The sequence below is a fragment of the Periplaneta americana genome, chromosome 2 (genome assembly GCF_040183065.1).
Source record: "Periplaneta americana isolate PAMFEO1 chromosome 2, P.americana_PAMFEO1_priV1, whole genome shotgun sequence".
Classification (NCBI taxonomy): Eukaryota; Metazoa; Arthropoda; class Insecta; order Blattodea; family Blattidae; genus Periplaneta; species Periplaneta americana.
In genome coordinates this window covers 8,469,942-8,492,526 of record NC_091118.1, presented here as the reverse complement: position 1 = coordinate 8,492,526, position 22,585 = coordinate 8,469,942, and the positions used below count along the sequence as shown (strand labels likewise).

Sequence of the window (22,585 nt, the reverse complement as noted above, 5' to 3'; positions counted from 1 at the left end):
CTGTGGTGACGAGTGCTGGCCAGTTGTTCACCTCCCGACCTCTCAGAGAATGCTGTCCACCGCTATGTAGAAAACCACCTGTTTCCTGAAGAATTAAAAACGAAACATTTAGATTCGTCGTTCAGTGTAATAATAATAACAAATTATCAGTTTCTGTAGCTACTTTGCTAAATTATTCAGTAACTTACATCATTTCAGCTCCCAGTAGACTGGGGTTCCTCTAGCTGTGTGCTGGCCAGTTGTTCACCTCCAGACCTCTCACATAATGCCATGCACTGCTCTGTAGAAAACCACCTGTTTCCTGCAGATTGAAAAACAAAATATTTAAATTGGTTGTTCAGTATTATAATAATAATAATAATAATAATAATAATAATAATAATAATAATAATAATAATAATAAATTATCAGTTTCTGTAGCTACTTTGCTAAATTATTCTGTAACTTACGTCATTTCAGCTCCCAGTAGACTGGGGGTCCTCTAGCTGTGGTGACGAGTGCTGACCAGTTGTTCACCTCCAGATTTCTCACAGAATGCCGTGCACCATTCTGTACAAAACCACCCGTTTCCTGCAGAATGAAGAACAAAGTATTTAGATTCGTTGTTCAGAGTAATAATACTTACTTACAGCTTTTAAGGAACCCGGAGGTTCATTGCTGCCCTCACATAAGCCCGCCATCGGTCCCTATCCTGAGCAAAATTAATCCAGTCTCTATCATCATATCCCACCTCCCTCAAATCTATTCAGTGTAGTAATAGTAATAGTAATAATAATAATAATAATAATAATAATAATAATAATAATAATAATAATAACAACAAATTATCAGTTTCTGTTGCTACTTTGCTAAACTATTCAGTAACTTACGTCATTAATAATAATAATAATAATAATAATAATAACAATAATAATAATAATAATAATAATAATAATAATAATAATAATAACAAATTATCAGTTTCTGTTGCTACTTTGCTAAACTATTCTGTAACTTACGTCAATAATAATAATAATAATAATAATAATAATAATAATAATAATAATAATAATAATAATAACAAATTATCAGTTTCTGTTGCTACTTTGCTAAACTATTCTGTAACTTACATCATTTCAGCTCCCAGTAGACTGGGGGTCCTCTAGCTGTGGTGACGAGTGTTGACCAGTTGTTCACCTCCCGACTTCTCACAGAATGTCGTGCACCGCTCTAGAAAATCACCTGTTTCCTGCAGATTGAACAACAAAATATTTATATTCGTTGTTCAGTGTAATAATAATAATAACAAATTATCAGTTTCTGTAGCTACTTTGCTAAATTATTCAGTAACTTACGTCATTTCAACTCCAGTAGACTGGGGGTCCTCTAGCTGTGGTGACGAGTGTTGACCAGTTGTTCACCTCCAGACCTCTCAGGGAATGCTGTGCACCGCTCTGTAGAAAACCACCTGTTGCCTGCAGATTGAAAAACAAAATATTTAGATTCGTTGTTCAGTGTAATAATAATAATAATAATAATAATAATAATAATAATAATTATTATTATTATTATTATTATTATTATTATTATTATTATTACCAGTAAATTGTTCCCTGGGAATTTTAGTGCAAACTGAATCTAATTGAAATAATTTTAAGATTATAAAAAGTAATTTTGTTATAAACTAGAGCTCGCATTTCTATGACACGTCATTTTTATCCTGTTTTCTTTTTACAAACTTAAGTTAAACACATTTATAGCTTTTATCAACCTGATAAAGTTTTTATTGGTCATATAAATGCATAATTATTTTACCATATTTTAGCATAAATGCCTATTTGGCCCTAAAAATGGTACCGCATAAACCATTTTTTGGTCATATTGCTGATCGGCCTTACTTTCACCGCTCCCAAACATGTGAGGCTATAACTAGAGGTTCGAACCCCACTGTTGCCAGGTAGTAATTAATAAAGTCTTCTTCCCCCCTATTTTTTTATAGGTTTAGCAGTCTGTATGGACAATGCAAGGAGTTAATATTTAAAAAATTAGTAGATTTGTGGATGAAAAGTTTTGGAAAACCTTTTGTTTCGCGTCCTACTTCCAGTCTTTTATGTCATATTTTGGTATTTTATTCGGGGTTTTTTTCAGGGTTTTTAGGTCATCGAAATCCGAGCCATAGACTAATAACCATTTTTAAACTTCTTAAAAATATTTTTAAGCTTCTTTTTTTTTCAGTATCAGTCTCTCTTAGTAACATGAGCTGCTGCCAGGAAGTCAAAAGGAGGATAGCAATGGCAAAGGAAGCTTTTAATAGAAAAAGGAGCATTTTCTGCGGACCTCTGGAAAAAGAACTAAGAAAGACTAGTGAAGTGCTTTGTATGGAGTGTGGCATTGTATGGAGCAGAAGCATGGACATTACGACGAAGTGAAAAACGACTAGAAGCATTTGAAATGTGATATGGAGAAGAATGGAATGTACAGAAGTGGACAGACAGAATAAGAAATGAAGCTGTGTTGGAAAGAGTGGATGAAGAAAGAATGATGCTGAAACTGATCAGGAAGAGGAAAAGGAATTGGCTGGGTCACTGGCTGAGAAGAAACTTCCTACTGAAGGATGCACTGGAAGGAATGGTGAACGGGAGAAGAGTTCGGGGCAGAAGAAGATATCAGATGATAGACGACATTAAGATATATGGATCATATGCGGAGACTAAGAGGAAGGCAGAAAAGAGGAGATTGGAGAATGCTGGGTTTGCAGTGAAGGACCTGAACTTGGGCAGAACACTAGATTGATGACTGGAATGACTATATAATGTGAACGTATTTTGAGTTTCAGAGTCTCACCTCTGCACTTATACAGTGGGCTGTACCAGAAGCATCCCCAGGCACGAGGTCCAGGCACAGCACATCTACTGCTGGTCACCAACACTGGAGGCTGCTGTATCACGGCGCCCAGGGTCAGATGTGCTGCACACACAGGTGACGTCACGTCAGAAGTCGCTTCCTAGCAGAGCATTCCACACCACGGCCGCTGTACTTGTGTCCTTGTACAGCTAGCCTGCACCTGCACCAAGTCCGTGGATGTTGGAGTCTCTCTTCTTGTCCTGTGGAGGTTCAGACAGCAATGAATACAGATAGCATGTTTCCCATAAATCCGTGGGTTTTCAAATTGTTATACGTCATGTAAAACGTAGGGTTCGGATGTTCACGACCGAAAATACTGAGAATCAGGGAAGCAAATATGACCTAACCAAGGCTTTCTTAGTATGTACTGTATATACAGCCATACAAATTTTGTGCAGTAATGAAAACAAATTTTGTGCAGTAATAAATCAAATTTTGTGCAGTAATAAAAGGAATATATGCAACAATATAAACAGTATATGCAGTAACAAGACAAATTTTGTGCAGTAATAAATCAAATTTTGTGCAGTAATAAAAGGAATATATGCAACAATATAAACAGTATATGCAGTAACAAGACAAATTTTGTGCAGTAATAAATCAAATTTTGTGCAGTAATAAAAGGAATATATGCAACAATATAAACAGTATATGCAGTAACAAGACAAATTTTGTGCAGTAATAAATCAAATTTTGTGCAGTAATAAAAGGAATATATGCAACAATATAAACAGTATATGCAGTAACAAGACAAATTTTGTGCAGTAATAAATCAAATTTTGTGCAGTAATAAAAGGAATATATGCAACAATATAAACAGTATATGCAGTAACAAGACAAATTTTGTGCAGTAATAAATCAAATTTTGTGCAGTAATAAAAGGAATATATGCAACAATATAAACAGTATATGCAGTAACAAGACAAATTTTGTGCAGTAATAAAACAAATTTTGTGCAAAAATGAAACTATGTTCAATAATAAAACAAATTTTGTGCAATAATAAAAACAAAATTTTGTACACTAATGAAAACAAATTTTGTGCAGTAATGAATCAAATCTTGTGCTGTAATAAGAAATTTTGTGCAGTAATAAGATAATATGCTCAGTAATAAAAGACATGTTGTGCAGTAATAAAACAAATTTTCTGCAGTAATAAAAATAATATGTGGAGCACTAGAATAAATTTTGTGCAGTAATAAAAACAATATGTGCAGTAATAAAACAAATTTTATGCAGGAAGAAAAAAATATGTGCAGTAATGGAACAAATTTTGTGCACCAGTAAAAAAATTGTGCGGTAATAAAACAAATTTTGTGCAGTAATAAAAACAGCATGTGCAGTAATAAAAAATGCGCAATAATTGGACAAATTTTGTGAAGTAATAAAACAAATTTTTTACAGTAATAAAATTAATTTTGTGCAGTAATAAAAAATACTACAGAATTCGTGAAAGGAATAGTCTAATATTCAAGAAAATATACATTGCATATCGGTAAGTTACTTGATAAAATTAAAAATATCAACAATTACAGCAGAATTATGTACAGACACAAACATTCTCACCTGGTATCAGTGAAAAACATTCTCAAATTCGTTCTTGAAAAGATGACGATATTCCTTGTGCCCTGTCGAACTCCTCTTTTCCAGATATTCCTAGACAGAAAAAAAACAACGAGTATAGTGTATAATATATATATCGCACACTAACAAAAATCGTAATTTTCGAATACATTTAATGTAAGCTCCCTTGGTATAGATATTTCAGACTGTTCAATTGTGTTGGTCGTAACGATAAAATTACTTTTAATTATATATATATATATATATATATATATATATATATATATATATAATGTTATATAAATATATATTATATAACAATATAAATTAAGTTCCTAGTTACAAATGGCCATGACTAGCAAATTTCATATTCCGCAAAAAATAAAACCACCAATTAGTTCGTAAACAAATGGGAATTTTATTATAACACGAAGAACCTAGAAACAAAAGCAAGTTACGTATGACCACCGCTACCCGATCGCTTTTTATCGGTAACTGTACAGTTTTCTCAAATTTGGTCACTAGCTTACGAATTGATTTTACAGATTGGGTCCATCTCTCAATCCATGTAACGTTCGAAATATTCTCAATGCATTGGGATATTGTCTATTGCATTCGTAATAGCACTGAACGAGGCCAATACGAACTCGTAAAGGAAAAACCATTGTAAAAATTATTGCAGTTCGAACCTGAACTATAATCGTTTATACAAGCGTGACACAGTTACCATAGAAACGAAATAAAAAAAATCCCTCTAAAGCACAATATCTATATGGAACCAAACTTAATATGTACTTTTCAAACTTGAAAATTACTTTAAATTAACCATATATTTATATTCACAAATGCCACACTTTTTCAACAGGTTTATGAAAAATTAATGTTCCATTTAGCAGCCGAAACTAGAATTGAATACGAGATAAATGAACATTACATAACATACGAGAATATAATATCAAATTTTGTCTAGAACTCTTACATTTTACTTCCTGAACGTTCATAAGCACTTTCATAAAATTCCGTTTATTAAATTACTTATATGCAGTACGTTGAAAGTGAAATTGTAATTTAATTCCAAGTCTCAAATACGAACTACACCCTTGGATTTATTACGTCAAGTTATAAATTTTATTGAACTACATTAGAGTTTATAAATAAATTTCTTACTTCAGCCGTAATACATCCCCAAAGAAATCTCGAATGGCTACTCACCGCTTCAAACACAGAACACAACCGCCCTCGTCTCGCTCTGCCGCTGGAGTAAACCGAGTTCGTTTCCCAACCGTCACAGCCAGAGGGCAGTGGCGTCTTGGGCGTAATTCAGCCAATCAGGATACAGATAGCAATGACGTCTGTACATTTTTTTCAGAATTTGTTTATAAGTTGTACGAAGTATAGGATTACACAAAAATAAGATATATTTATCATATATTACAGCATGTGAAATGCATTTTAATTGTGTAGTGTTGAGTTGTGATCATGTATTCTATTGTCTAAAGGTCTGCCCTTCACATCCTACACATAACCAAGCAGTTGTAATGCAATATCTGCTACAATTAAAATGTCCTCATTCAATTCCCGTTTATGCTGCGTAGAAATGTTCCAGCCCCATTAAATACCCGGAAAGAAACAAGGTACTAAAAGCATTCAGAATGAACATGGCAACTCATGTCTGATACTGATACCGGTATCATGAACACGGAATAAAATACGCAATTGCTACAACATGTTATAATTATTTTAAATTAAAATGTAACTTATTTGTGAGTTTCAGTCTAAGATGACTTATATTTTATTAATTAAAAACAAATTTCATAACATATAATAATTTGTTTTTAATATAAAATTAAGTTGCGAAAGTTTTCACTGAGTAGGCATTTTCAGACAATGTATACAATATCTAAGAACATTTATATATATATATATATCATTATATAATATTCTTGGATTATGTAGCTGATTGCGATTAAAATATGACATATTAAATATAAATAAAATGTAACAAGTACAAATTGAGTACAATCATACACTCCTTGTAAATGCAATATTTACAGGACAACTGGTACATAATATACAGTTTTTATACACACACACACAACATACATATGAGGTGGATCAAAAGTAGCTTTCCCCAATATTCGTTCTCAGGTTTCATACTTGTACACAGATACAGATGTCACAACTTGAACAAAGAGAGAGAGAGAGAGAGAGAGAGAGAGAGAAATAACTCGTCCGGCCTTAATTAAGGATGACCACGAGGATCCGGAAATTAATAACAAATAAATATAATTGATTAAATATGAATATTGTTATAAAAATAAAATGTAATAATTAAGCACCATTGATTATCAATTATAAAATAAAATCTTAGAAGATGACTATAAAATTATACTTATAAATAAAAGATTTTATTTAAAATTAGCATATCCTTAATTAAGGCCTTCTGAGTGGTATAAATGAAATTGTATAATCTGCAGGGCATCTTTAAGAATTTGCAAGATGATTTTTTGAATTTCAAAAGATGATATTGATAATTGTTTTAAAAAATTATATGTAAATTTTGGTAAAGAACTCCGAGCACCAAAAAATAAACCTGTCACTGACCAATTGAAGAGAGAGATGTTATACTTGGCACTTACTTACTTACTTACTTACTTACTTACTTACTTACTTACTTACTTACTTACTTACTTACTTACTTACTTACTTACTTACTAGCTTTTAAGGAACGCGGAGGTTCATTGCCGCCCTCACATAAGCCCGCCATTGGTCCCTATCCTGAGCAAGATTAATCCAGTCTCTACCATCATATCCCACCTCCCTCAGATCCATTTTAATATTATCTTCCCACCTACGTCTCGACCTCCCCAAAGGTCTTTTTCCCTCCGGCCTCCCAACTAATACTCTATATGCATTTCTGGATTCGCCCATACGTGCTACATGTCCTGCCCATCTCAAACGTTTGGATTTAATGTTCCTAATTATGTCAGGTGAAGAATACAATGCGTGCAGTTCTGTGTTGTGTAACTTTCTCCATTCTCCTGTAACTTCATCCCTCTTAGCCCCAAATATTTTCCTAAGAACCTTATTCTCAAACACCCTTAATCTCTGTTCCTCTCTCAAAGTGAGAGTCCAAGTTTCACAACCATACAGAACAACCGGTAATATAACTGTTTTATAAATTCTAACTTTCAGATTTTTCGACAGCAGACTGGATGATAAAAGCTTCTCAACCGAATAATAACAGGCATTTCCCATATTTATTCCGCGTTTAATTTCCTCCCGAGTATCATTTATATTTGTTACTGTTGCTCCAAGATATTTGAACTTCTCGACCTCTTCAAAAGATAAATTTCCAATTTTTACAATACAATTATATACACAATACAATTATACACAATAATTACAATTAATAATAATACATAAAATAACCTAATTAATAAGTGAACCTAATTTTACAATACAACCTACATATGTATAGGCCCTACATAAGTTTCACATCGGTACTGATAATAGTCTTTCACTTTACTCTCATCTCACTCACTATACTTGCACTATGACATAGTGTGCAGTCAAATGTAAATTGAATGTAATTAGACTAAATATAAGGAGGTGTTTGGGGAAAGCGACTTTTGATCCACTCTTCATATTCTCCTACATTATTCATGACTCTCTGCAACTCTGTAGTAGTCTTTCGATTCCGTGTCTGAAAAAAATCTGTCGGTTTGGAGTTAAAGAAGTCGTTAAGTCTTGTAAAGCATCTTCGTTATCAAAGTAGTTCCCTTGAAGATTGTTGGATAGAGAACGGAAAAGGTGAAAATCTGAGGGTGCAAGATCAGAAGAATATGGGTGATGTGGAATCACCTGCCAACCAAACTCCTGGATAGCTGCTTTCGTCATATTAACGAAGTGATGGCAAGCATTATCGTTTTGCAGCAACACTTGATGCAGTCTTCCCTGTCGTTTTTCTTCAATTACGGCCGCAAGGCTTTAGAGTTGTTGGCAATAAATGTCAGCAGTTATGGTTACATTCCTGGCAAGCAATTCGTAGTACACGATGCCTTCTTTATCCCACCACACGCATAACATCATCTTATGTGAATGAACAGTAACTTTTGTACAAGATGTTGTGTGTTGAAACAACAGAACCATTTTCTTCAGTGCTTTCTCCGATAGCATTCTCCCCGTACACGGCACAAATGTTTCGAGCTGCCTTTGCTCCTCTATTAAACCCAAACAAAAGAATGTCAGAAATGTTCTTTTTTCCACTTGACACTCCAGCTTCTTTAGCCCACAAATAGCACAAACTATCTTCAAATCCGCAAAATTCAAGGCGTATTTACAAGCACAACACTCCAAATAACAAATGACAAACGATAAACAATCTCCTAGCAACGCAGTGTTGTGGTGACGAACAAAGACGCAACGAACTTAGGCATAATAAAATAATATTACCACAGGCTAGTATACACACTCACGAATCTCAAACGTAGTAAATATGCATCCACAGATAGTTGCTAACCACTAGGATCGCTACTATCGCATCATCACAGACAATGCGAAATAGTACTTGCACAGTCTATTGTTCCTAGTACCCTCATAAACTCAAGCTTTGTGACTATACAGTATATACTAGACTGTGATATTACATTCGTTAGAAAATACGTAAATAACTTATTTTAGTTATAATCTCATTACAAAGAGAGAGGATGTCCGCTAAGAATGGTATTTTCTAAACTTCGAAAGCTCTATAGTCTTACTATGTTATTTAACTACATTGTATCAACTACTGAGTTACTTAGCTTCGATCGAATTGGTGATAACGAGTTGGTATTTGGTGAGATGAGGCCGAGGATTCACCATAGATTATGTGACATTCGTTTACAGTCCGGGATAACCTCGGAGATATTCCAAGGAGTTATGAGCCCAAGCGGAAATCGAACCCAGGCCTGAGCATAGCTCTGGAACAGCAGCTAAAAAGCACCTGTCGTCTGAGCTACGCCCGTGACAATACGTATTTTAATTGGTGTGCTAAGAAATTATCACTGAGTTCTGTTGAAAAGCAGGCGTGTACATTTTTCTAACGCTACATTCTTTTGTACAAGATAGCGCTAATACAAACTACATTATATTTCGATGCTGTCACCGAATCATTACAAACAAGAGATGGCCCTGGTCAATTTTTGCAACAATAGAAGCTGTGTCAACAGAGACGTGCGTACCTCCTGGTAGTGTCGAAGAGATACGTTACAAAATAGCAGAGGTTTTCTAATCCAGTGACAAATGCTTGGATTAACATGAGTCAACCAAACGTCCCCAATTATGAGCAACGTGCCGAAACTACAGTTCTTTTATCCGCCGTAGGCATTGCTCTCAGTTCATCATTGGAAGAGAACTACATAGCACCACATGATGATTAATGGAGTAATGGTAGAATTCCAGTAGAGGAAACGGGAGTACTCAGCGAAAACATACCACAAAACACCGTATTTTTCCCACTACAAGTTACATTTGGATGCACTTAGATTAAGAACCTGGATTACCAACGAAAAAATGAGTACCGGACTTTCATTTCAAAACTTTCCACTCAAATAACTATTTATTAAATTTAATTTAATTTAAACAAAAGGACGTCAATTTAGATATTGAGGGGAAGTTTAAAACCAGTGCTAATTGCATTTTAGATTTCACCTCTTCACCACCTTTTAAATTTCAAATGTGATACTTAAATTTGAAAGAGTATTCAATTGTTCATATATCTCGTTCATTTGTTCTCACATATTTTGTTTTCTATCGTCGCCTGGCAACCTGGATTGTTGTTATTGTTGATTAGAGCTGAAGAGAATAAAACTATAAAGATTATTGTTGATTACAGGTTATTTCAGGTAGTAACACAAACTGACATTAAGGAATATTATGGTTGAGTATTATAAACATATTCTTTAAAAATTTAAAACAGGATAGAGAGAGGAGTTCCGAAATAGGCTATGTTACTGCCTAGTCAACAATGAAGCACATTTTGAACATTTAATTAGTTTAATTAATTAAATTTAGGAAATTACCCAAAATAAAGTCTTCTTATCCTACAAGCAATTCACAATAACAAAAATTCAGGTTGCCAGGCGACGATAGAAAACAAAAGATGTGAGATCAAATGAATGACATGTATAAACTATTGAATGCTCTTTCAATCAAAATATAGATATGTCGTGAGGATCAGGAACCTGAAATGCAATTAACACTAGTTTTAAATTTCCTCCTCAATATCTAAATTGACGTGACTTTTTTGTTTAAATTAAATTTATTAAAATTTAAATAAATAGTTATTTAGATTGCGAAGTTTTTAAATGGAAACTCAGTAGAATAGAACACAAAGGTAAATTAGATAGAATAGATTAGATAAAATTGAAGAAATCAGAATAGAATGGAACGTATTAGGTAAACAGATCATATATATATATATATATATATATATATATATATATATATATATATATATATAGAATGGAATAGACTAGATAGGCCTATGTGGTTGATAAATAGATGATAATGACGATTATGGCAATATGTTATTATTCTGTGACGTCACTGCCAACATATCTGGAATATCCGTCCATTTTTCGAACTCTTTTACGCAGCAAACAGAAATATATTGAAACGTTTGTCATTTCTAGAATCTCTGTCAGTCATAAATTATTTCTGCTTCTCAGTCTCCGAGGAACATTGTCTGCTACTTTGGGGGTGTAGAAATGAACTTACAATTTCCCATCTCTATGAAATCCGTTTAGATAAGCCTAAGAGCCGTACCAGTCACATATTACACACAACAGCCGCCATGGCAACGGTCGCTGTGCATTTGTCACGCAACATTACAATCATAGCTGCTGGCTGCGGGTTTTTCATTCCGGAGAAAAGAGAGCATCGCCACAGAGATAGATAAATGTATAATGAATAAACGGAACATAAACAAATGAATGCATTATTGGAAAAAATAACAAAATAATAGGCCTAAACTACAGTTCCGAAGGTCCTGACGTAAATAAGTTGCGTCTAATATTTGAACTAGTTTCTGTCAATAAATTATATCACATTCAGTTTGTTATTATTATTATTATTATTATTATTATTATTATTATTATTACTATTATTATTATTATTTTATTTTGTATTAAATTCCTATTTACGCCATTAAAATATTGCGTAAATTTTTCGTTAAATTTGATTATATTACGCTTCTAACTGAAGAAGCTGTATTGGTATTAGTACATACATTTGCAAATTTGCATTAGCATCTAATAACTAATTTAATATTTAGTGGTACAAACTCGAAAACAGAATATATGAAAGAAAATATGAGAATTTTATTAACAATGTTAAAAATAGTTGGTTAGGTGCAAATCTTGTTTCTCAATATTAATAAAATATCCGTTATACCCTTTTATTTAAATAACACAGGACTTCCTCAAGCGAAAATAACTTAAAAATAACTTTACTTACCACAAATTGTTGAAATGTTTATCCTTGCTTATGTCCTAAAATGTTGTTTACATGTAACATTATAATTAGGCATTATAATGTGCCGACCCTTAATGTGGGAAAAATATATAGATTATATTTGCTATAAATTAAGAAAATAGATGTATTGTATAAATTTTAGAAGCTACTATCACTTCTGCCATATGCAATGCGGTCTATTTAGCTTTAGTTGAATCAATAGGGAATAATAGGTTTGAGACGTACAACAAAATCCGTCCAATAGTTTAGTAGAAATCGCTGTACACAGACAGACTAGTACTAAAATTATTATATTTCATGTAAATCATTCATTGATAAATTGACTCCTAGATATTGAATATGAACAAAATCCGTCCAATAGTTTAGTAGAAATCGCTGTACACAGACAGACTAGTACTAAAATTATTATATTTCATGTACATCATTCCCTGATAAATTGACTCGTAGATACTGAATATGAACAAAATCCGTCCAATAGTTTAGTAGAGATCGCTGTACACAGACAGACTAGTACTAAAATTATTATATTTCATGTACATCATTCCCTCATAAATTGACTCGTAGATACTGAATATGAACAAAATCCGTCCAATAGTTTAGTAGAGATCGCTGTACACTGACAGACTAGTACTAAAATTATTATATTTCATGTACATAATTCCCTGATAAATTGACTCGTAGATACTGAATATGAACAAAATCCGTCCAATAGTTTAGTAGAAATCGCTGTACACAGACAGACTAGTACTAAAATTATTATATTTCATGTACATCATTCCTTGATAAATTGACTCGTAGATACTGAATATGAACAAAATCCGTCCAATAGTTTAGTAGAAATCGCTGTACACAGACAGACTAGTACTAAAATTATTATATTTCATGTACATCATTCCCTGATAAATTGACTCGTAGATACTGAATATGAACAAAATCCGTCCAATAGTTTAGTAGAAATCGCTGTACACAGACAGACTAGTACTAAAATTATTATATTTCATGTATATCATTCCCTGATAAATTGACTCGTAGATACTGAATATGAACAAAATCCGTCCAATAGTTTAGTAGAAATCGCTGTACACAGACAGACTAGTACTAAAATTATTATATTTCATGTACATCATTCCCTGATAAATTGACTCGTAGATACTGAATATGAACAAAATCCGTCCAATAGTTTAGTAGAAATCGCTGTACACAGACAGACTAGTACTAAAATTATTATATTTCATGTACATAATTCCCTGATAAATTGACTCGTAGATACTGAATATGAACAAAATCCGTCCAATAGTTTAGTAAAAATGGCTGTACACAGACAGACTAGTACTAAAATTATTATATTTCATGTACATCATTCCCTGATAAATTGACTCGTAGATACTGAATATGAACAAAATCCGTCCAATAGTTTAGTAGAAATCGCTGTACACAGACAGACTAGTACTAAAATTATTATATTTCATGTACATCATTCCCTGATAAATTGACTCGTAGATACTGAATATGAACAAAATCCGTCCAATAGTTTAGTAGAAATCGCTGTACACAGACAGACTAGTACTAAAATTATTATATTTCATGTACATCATTCCCTGATAAATTGACTCGTAGATACTGAATATGAACAAAATCCGTCCAATAGTTTAGTAGAAATCGCTGTACACAGACAGACTAGTACTAAAATTATTATATTTCATGTACATCATTCCCTGATAAATTGACTCGTAGATACTGAATATGAACAAAATCCGTCCAATAGTTTAGTAGAAATCGCTATACACAGACAGACTAGTACTAAAATTATTATATTTCATGTACATCATTCCCTGATAATTTTTTTTTTTTTCAAAATTTTCAATTCAAATTTATTTACAATTTACATTTGAATTGAATACATATGAATAGATACCCGAAATGAGCATATGCTGGTGCTCGGGTACAGTCCAGTAGTCTGCATAAATTTTACAGGGTTCAAATAATAATGCTGAAGATAGAAATAATAATAATAATAATAATAATAATAATAATAATAATAATAATAATAAAATAATCGTGACAGAAATGATACAAAGATTGTAATACAAAATAATTCATTAATAATAATAATAATAATAATAATAATAATAATAATAATAATAATAATAATAATAATAATAAAATAATCGTGACAGAAATGATACAAAGATTGTAATACAAAATAATTCATTAATAATAATAATAATAATAATAATAATAATAATAATAATAATAATAATAATAATAATAATAAAATAATCGTGACAGAAATGATACAAAGATTGTAATACAAAATAATTCATTAATAATAATAATAATAATAATAATAATAATAATAATGATAATAATAATAATAATAATAATAATAATAATAATAATAGTGATAAAACAAAAATATTTACAATAATAAAATAAATACTAATACGGATAAAATAAAATATAAAACCACTAGCGAGAGTTAACACAACTTAAATAAGCATATAATAACCGGAAAAAAATGACGAACTCGAAAATCAACAGAAAAGTTCGTTGTATCGCAGACGACAGCAACCGCCGTATTGACATTGTGTTGTGCATTAATGGTAGTAGGGGGGAGCCGAAAGTCTACGTAACTGCCGTTCTCTTCGAATCTTCTCGTACAATCATGGGAAGTAATGCTGCAAAAACAAAATGTCTACGAGTCAAACTGTTCATTATTACCAGGATAAATACAAATAATACTGAAATATATTAATCGAGTATCAGTTATAGATTTTTTATTTAGTAGGTTATTTTACGACGCTTTATCAACAGCTTAGGTTATTTAGCGTCTGAATGAGATGAAGGTGATAATGCCGGTGAAATGAGTCCGGGGTCCAGCACCGAAAGTTACCCAGCATTTGCTCATCTTGGGTTGAGGGAAAACCCCGGAAAAAACCTCAACCAGGTAACTTGCCCCGACCGGGAATCGAACCCGGGCCACCTGGTTTCGCGGCCAGACGCGCTGACCGTTACTCCACAGGTGTGGACTCAGTAGATACTGAATATAAACAAAATTCGTCCAATAGTTTAGTAGAAATCGCTGTACACAGACAGACAGACGTGTTAGAGATAGTAAAATTCTGTATTTCTGGAAAAATCTGGAAGCAGATCGCTTGTTGTATCGTCCTGTTCTTTGTCTTCACATCGTGTACTGAGGAAGCAAATTAGAAACAATGTGGGAGAAATAAAAGACACGATTCTGCGTCTTGTGTCTGGGGGGCGGTTGGAATGAACCCAGAGCTGGAAGCACCAGGGCCACCTCTGTCCCTTGTGGCCCCGCCCTGCGAAGCGATATAAGATCGCGCCGCTCTGTGGACGTCCAAACACCTGCTGGGCGTCGCGACGGTCTAGCCTTCAACTAAGGTAAGTGCACTTCTAACGTCGGTGTGATACATCCATACGTACTTCTTCTGCTTTTGGTATTTTTAACAGCTCAAACTGCATTTTGTGTTGAAAATAGTTTTTCGTCTGTCAACTGTCGCTATTGCATGGCCACCCAGAGTCCTGAATTGAAATTGTAAAGCGTTGCTATAACAACAGAAAAGATTATTCACTTCTATCCAATTTTTAATATTACTCCTTGCCATTTTTCTATACTTATATTAACGTAAAAAGTTCCTGTAATAACAGGTGAATGAATTTATCACTTTTCCGAAATGTTCAAGACAAATCTCCGTTTAATAGTTCAAAATGTGTTTTATGTAGAACTTAGTTTTTATTCTATCATCTCTTGCTATTGAATAGTTACTGGTACTCGAAGTCCACGAATGAAATTTTCAGTAAAGCGTTGTCATAACGACCGCAAACATAATTCACTTTTACGAAATGTTTAATAAAATTAAGCGCGCCATTTTTCTCTACTTACATTAACGTAACAATTTTCTGTAGGCTAATACCAGATGTAGAACTCTCATGGATTTGTCATTTTTTATTTATTTATCTTTTTTTCATACGTGTATATTATTTTTGGGAGTGTTTTTTGTAAGTAATTTTATGAGGTTGTTATTGATATGCTGATAAATTATTTATTGTATATTTTGTTTTCAATTTGTTATAATAATGCAATTTTAATTGCCTTTAGTACATTATTAGAATATTAAACTCTTTTTTACGTAATTTTCAATTTTGTGTCAGTAGAAGAACCGTTAAAAATTAGTTAATGTTACTAATATGGATCTAAACCTTTTATTTATCATCCCTCTTATTGTGATTGTTGTGTATGGAGATGTGTTCACATCAGAGATAGAAGAGAGGTGACAAAATACTGCATTACCGTTTTGTACAATGCCTACAACATTTTCTTTAACTGTAATATTCTCAAAAACAAGCTATGTGAGGATTATAGGGGTTCTTGCATTGAATCAGAAAATACGTCCCCATTTATATTATAATTACCAATTAATAAAAACTCCCACTTAACTGACGCGAGAATAAATAATTTCACAATTTTATGAAATTTTCAATTAGCCCCCCTTTACCTTAAACTTACTAATGTGAAGAAAAATATTAACTAACGCTTGTCCACAGCTGTGGAGTGACGAATAGCGCTTCTGACCGTGAAACAAGCGGGCCCGGGTTCAAATCCTGGTTGGAAAAATTACCTGGTTAGGGGTTTTCGGGGTTTTCCCTCAACCAATTGAAGCAGAAATGCTGGCCAGGTTTCGGCGGACTCATTTCGCCATCATTAATTCACATATTATTTTCAACACAATAGATCGGGTTAAGTTCACGGTGCGGCGTGCTGTACTTGTACAAGAGAGCGGCCGTTCGGCTACCCAGTCATTCACAGACTAGGAGTGATAAGCACAATAAGCCTCAGGCTGCAGTGCAAACCTCCGGATCCTCCTCCGTACAAGAGAAAAAAATGCTAGAATAAAGAATTCCACACTCTCATGAAATTTTAAATTATCCCCTCTTTACCTTAAACTTACTAATGTAAAAAATTGTTTAACTAACGCTAGAATAAAGAATTCCACACTTTCATGAAATTTTCAATTAGCCACCCTTTACCTTAACTTACTAATTTTAAAAAAAAGTTTAACTAACCCTAGAATAAAGAATTCCACACTCTCTTGAAATTTTCAATTAGCCCCTCTTTACCTTAAACTTACTAATGTAAAAATTGTTTAACTAACGCTAGAATAAAGAATTCAACACTTTCATGAAATTTTCAATTAGCCCCCCCCTTTACCTTAACTTACTAATTTAAAAAAAAAAGTTTAACTAACCCTAGAATAAAGAATTCCACACTCTCTTGGAATTTTCAATTAGCCCCTCTTTACCTTAAACTTACTAATGTAAAAAATTGTTTAACTAACACTAGAATAAAGAATTCAACACTTTCATGAAATTTTCAATTAGCCCCCCTTTACCTTAAACTTACTAATTTAAAAAAAATTTTAACTAACGCTAGAATAAAGAATTCCACACTTTCATGAAATTTTCAATTAGCCCCCCTTTACCTTAAATTCACTAATTTGAAGAAAAAAAAAGGTTAATCTAACGCTAGAATAAGGAATTCCACACTTTCATAATATTTTCAATTAACTCCGCTTTGAATTAAACTTACTAATTTGAAAAGAAATTGTTAAACTAACGCTAGAATAAAGAATTCCACAATTTAATGACATTTCCAATTAACCCCCCTTTACCTTAAACTCACTAATTTGGAAAAAATATGTTAATCTAACGCTAGAATAAAGAATTCCACACTTTCATGAAATTTTCAATTAGCCACCCGTTACCTTAAACTCACTAATTTAAAAAAAATGTTTAACTAACACTGGAATAAAAAATTCCACACTTTCCTGAAATTTTCAATTACCCCCTCCCTTTACCTTATACTTACTAATTTGGAAAAAAAATATGTTAAACTAACGCTAGAATAAAGAATTCCACAATTTAATGAAACTTTCAATTAGCCCGCCTTTACCTTAAACTTACTAACTTGAAAAAAAAAATTGTTTAACTAATAGTAATTGCAGAACAAAGAATTCCACACTTTCATGAAATGTTCAATTGGCCCCCCTTTACCTTAAACTTACTAACTTGAAAAAAAATTGTTTGACTAATAATAATTGCAGAATAAAGAATTCCACACTTTCATGAAATGTTCAATTAGCCCCCCTTTACCTTAAACTTACTAACTTGAAAAAAAAATTGTTTGACTAATAATAATAATTGCAGAATAAAGAATTCCACACTTCCATTAAATGTTCAATTAGTCAACCTTTACCTTAAACTTACTAACTTGAAAAAAAAATTGTTTGACTAATAATTTCAGAATAAAGAATTCCACACTTTCCTGAAATTTTCAATTAACCCCCCTTCACCTTAAACTTACTAATTTGGGAGGGAAAAAACCTGCTTAACTAACGCCAGAATAAAGAATTCCAGAATTCCAGACACGAACCATGCGAACTAAGGACCAGAGCCAGTGTGTTCACGAAGAAAACAGCCGTCAGTCACCAATGTTAATCGTCACACAATCAGACTCTGTGAATTATTATTAATTAATAAAATGTAAAGCGCCCAATGGGCAAAAGTCCATATGGCTCTAGTCTAGAAGATAGTTGAGATATGCACTGAGTGTCACACTGTTCACTACACTGACTCTAGTCTGTGAATTATGGTAACTTACGTACTCTACTTCAATACCGCCGTGTTTATTAGGCAACTTCTTCACCGTGTGTGTAGTGCGGGAGAAATGCATAAAGGCTGGCTTTTCCCATTTGGCAAGCGACTTTTGAGGATCATACGAATTCTTGGTCTGTCAATTGTCTGAAGACAGGTCTGAACCTCACAAATGATACCAACAAGGCATCACTTATGAGGCAACTAAGGTAGGATATAATGGTGTAGAGTGGCCAGCTCATTTCCTCCTGATCTTACGAGTACACTGGAGTAAATAATAGTCCAAAATAATGAGGACCACGTTCAACAAACCAATTAGTGATTTAACAATATTTCAGTAGCAGGGTTTAGTAAACGCTTAGGCTACATCCAAATTACGTCATTATTTTTGTATTGAAATAAAATTTTAGTTATTTACAAATCTTGATTTATTTTATTTTTCTGAATCAATGAAGTAGGCTTTCTTGTCATTATACATACTGTTTTTTTTTTTTTTTTTGCTCTATTGATATAGAGCAGGCCTGCACAAGGTTTGCGCTCTCGGAGCCGGCTCACAGCTCATGAGCGGAATGCAGATATTAGCTGCGCTCTATATAAGGGTGGACTGGGAGAAGGGGTGATCTCGTACAAAATATACACAAAAGGAAGTACTATTACGAGTGTTCATGAAATGAATTCCCGTTCAGTGTTTGCAAAACTATCTTGGACTATTATTAATTAATAAAGAAATATTCATTTTACAGAAATAACAGCCATTCTATAGCTACTTAAATGTACAATATTATTTTGTTATATTTTTATTTATCAGTACATGAAAACGAGGTTTTTGCTGTTGGCAGCTGAAAGGAACAGTAGCCTACTGATCGTAATGAAACATCAGTTACAGATGTTCGATGTCTGCCTTTATTAAAGTTGATTATAGAAAACAGTTGCCCACAAATATAAATGTTGAGCCAAACATAGCAATCATTTTCACAGCCAGCCTGTGTAGTCGTGGATATTATTGCTAATGTTTAGTCTTGTAAAACTCAACCAGGCTAGTAGTATTATTCAAACGATCTTTAATCCTTAGGTCACATTGAAGATCAATAAGTTCGAGCTGTAAATCGTTAAATGTTAAATGTTATGTTCCGTCTTTTAGATTCCTCCATAATGTACTGTAGCAGTAGGTAAGCAACGTGAAACAGTTACTGAGAATAGGCCTACACACTGCACTCCACTAGATAGCTGAGTGGTCGTTTCCCTCTCCTCTACCTATAGCAAGTCTATGTCATTCTGACGTATCTTCCTCTCCGTTTCGGCGAGCGGTAAACACGGCTCTCCCGCTCCGAAGGAGCGCGCGCGCTCGTTGAGCGCTGTTTGTGCAGGTATGATATAGAGGATTTCACGTTAAGAAAAAGCATTGAGCATTTGGGGCTATTCCATCAATGACCAGTTGCCATAGAAACGCCTACCTACCACATAGCTTGTACAATGTATTAGACAAGGCCCATAAAACCAATGTATGAATTAACGTGGAATATAGGCCTACTGTTTTCAATATCAACATATATTTCAGGAATACAGAAACATGGCATTTAGTCTGGTGATGCATAACAATGAATATTACGAAACTGAGTACAATAGTAACAAATTTACGAGCCACAAGCGAAGCTCAGTCGGCTAAGGCGCTTGTCTACCGATCCGGAGTTGCGTTCGGGCGTGGCTTCGATTCCCGCTTTGGCTGATTATCTGCGTCGGTTTTTTCCGAGGTTTGCCCCAACCGTAAGGTGAATGTCAGGCTATCTGTGGCCAAATACCATCTCGCTATCACCAATATCATCGTCGTTAAATAACCGAGTAGTTGATATACCGTCGTTAAGTAACCAAGTAAAAAAAATAAATTTACGGTTAATTTCCAGGAAAAATTCAATTTATTGGGAAACCTCACTGTCATAGAAATACATATGACAGTCAATTTTAAGAAAGTGTAGCAGAAAAGACGCGAACTTATGATTGAGCACAGAATAAACATTTTTGTTTATTGATCCACTGTATTAGCGATAGAACTACAGGCATAACCGTAAGTAATGTCATTAATTTCAAGGGGTTATTCTTTGAGATATTTCAAACAAAAAAGTTTAATACAATTTTGTTCGTTTTTGCTTACTTTTCGATATAAAAATATTTTATATGAAACATTTCATAGCGTGTTTTGAGAAAGCCATTGATTTAATTCCCAATACGCTCAGTCAATTTAAGAGAGCAGTGTATTATGATGTCCACACCTGTGGAGTAACGATCAGCGTGTCTGGCCGCGAAACCAGGTGGCCCGGGTTCGAATCCCGGTTGGGGCAAGTTACCTGGTTGAAGTTTTTCCGGGGTTTTCCCTCAACCCAATACGAGCAAATTCTGGGTAACTTTCGGTGCTGGACCTCGGACTCATTTCACCGGCATTATCACCTTCATTTCATTCAGACGTTAAATAACTTAAGATGATGATACAACGTCATAAAATAACCCAATAAAATAAAAATAAAAAATATATTATGATAATAAATGATTGAAAGAATTGAAGAGTCCACTGCAAGAATAATGGATGTCATTTGGAATACATTTTTCAGGATAAAGTTTGAAATGCTTAGCGCTCAAAGCTTAACTGTGATTTTCCGATCATTACTGGACAATGACTATCAGTGTTAATGCCATATAACTCTCTATGTACATTCTATATGTCTTAAGGGGAGGTAGAGGTGAACATTTCAAAATCCACAAAATTTATCCGATTTGTTGAAATTGATCATGGATACTAAGTATGTTATTAGTAATGGACATACCAAGTTTCAACTTTCTAAGTACAATAGTTCTGTAAATATTAATAATTTTATAAAACTTTATATCGTTTGATATAAAATGCTCCATATACCATATTGTAAGAAATTTTCAATATTTCTTTTTATTTATATGTTCAGAGAAGGTATATAAATAATGATAAGTATTAGTTTATTATGGGAATAATATAGTAATACACTTATCTCGGTTTTAATTTCATACTTTTAAGGGCACAAAATCAAAAACTAACATCGGAATATCAAAATAAAGATAATAAAAATGGAAAAAAAAAAACACATTTTCATTTTTTCTTCAGTTTTGTTCGAAAATTTCATCTCTGCCTCCCCTTAAGCTATGCATTGACGATCTTGGTTCATTTTCGACAAGAAAGTGACATCCATCAATCTTGCAGTGCATTCTTTTGTTCTGTAAATGTGCAGAAATTTGATCCGAACAAATATAAATCTTCGTTCTGAAAAGGAATTCTAAAATGTTACACAGGTGTGCATAGCAACTGATTGTTTGGATTGTATTATTACATTAAGTTCCTGTCCTGACCGGTCCCAGACAGTAAAGTTCCGTCGACTTAACGACTGTGCGGAACGCCTGCCCCGAGGAAGCTAAGCGGTAAGGGATGGAGTGGGAGAGGTCTGCGTAGGGAAGCGTGTATGGACTTGTTATACTCTGCATCAGTGATGTCAAAGCAAGCGCATTTTTCTGACCTTGACGTCGTGCGCGGGCAGCAAGCGCTAAGTATGGAAAGAGGAAGGGTTGTGTATATGAATAAGCAGCCTGTTGGATTAAGAAAACAGCGGTGCACAAACTTCAAACGGAACGTGAAATTTTATGTCGTTATTTTTATATGGCTTCTTTCTGTTTAATATTATCTATATTGTCTGTAAAACAAAAGTACTAACACTGATTTCTTAATATTGCACTTGTGTTTTAAATATTAATAACATAATAGAGAGTTAAGAAGGAATATTCACTCAAATTCCATACTAGTATAATATTATACTGTATTAAGTGGATGAAACACATCATTCATAAAGAAAGTGATATTCCAAAGAAAGAGATTGAGTATGACATGATAAGTTGGAATTTATATTGATGGTATCTTTAGCCTTACAAAAGTAATC

At 33.3% G+C, this 22,585-nt stretch overlaps 1 protein-coding gene and 2 long non-coding RNA genes across 3 annotated transcripts in view; 1 reads left to right on the top strand and 2 right to left on the bottom strand.

Annotated features, from left to right (window-relative positions):
- Positions 1-183: 183 nt before the first annotated feature.
- LOC138695231 (uncharacterized) lies at positions 184-1,222 on the bottom strand. Its single transcript, XR_011331087.1, has 3 exons — positions 1,110-1,222; positions 450-570; positions 184-301 (listed from the first exon to the last, which is right to left on the bottom strand). It is a non-coding gene; the product is annotated as an uncharacterized lncRNA (long non-coding RNA).
- Positions 1,223-1,330: 108 nt separating this feature from the next.
- On the bottom strand, positions 1,331-4,553 carry LOC138695230 (uncharacterized). The gene is made up of 3 exons (XR_011331086.1): positions 4,449-4,553; positions 2,824-3,083; positions 1,331-1,454 (listed from the first exon to the last, which is right to left on the bottom strand). It is a non-coding gene; the product is annotated as an uncharacterized lncRNA (long non-coding RNA).
- Positions 4,554-15,304: 10,751 nt separating this feature from the next.
- Trissin (trissin) overlaps positions 15,305-22,585 on the top strand; it is a 48,346-nt gene continuing 41,065 nt past the window's right edge. The window contains exon 1 of the mRNA XM_069844527.1: positions 15,305-15,365. The gene's annotated coding sequence lies outside the window, so the exon portion shown is untranslated. The remainder of the gene's footprint in view (positions 15,366-22,585) is intronic.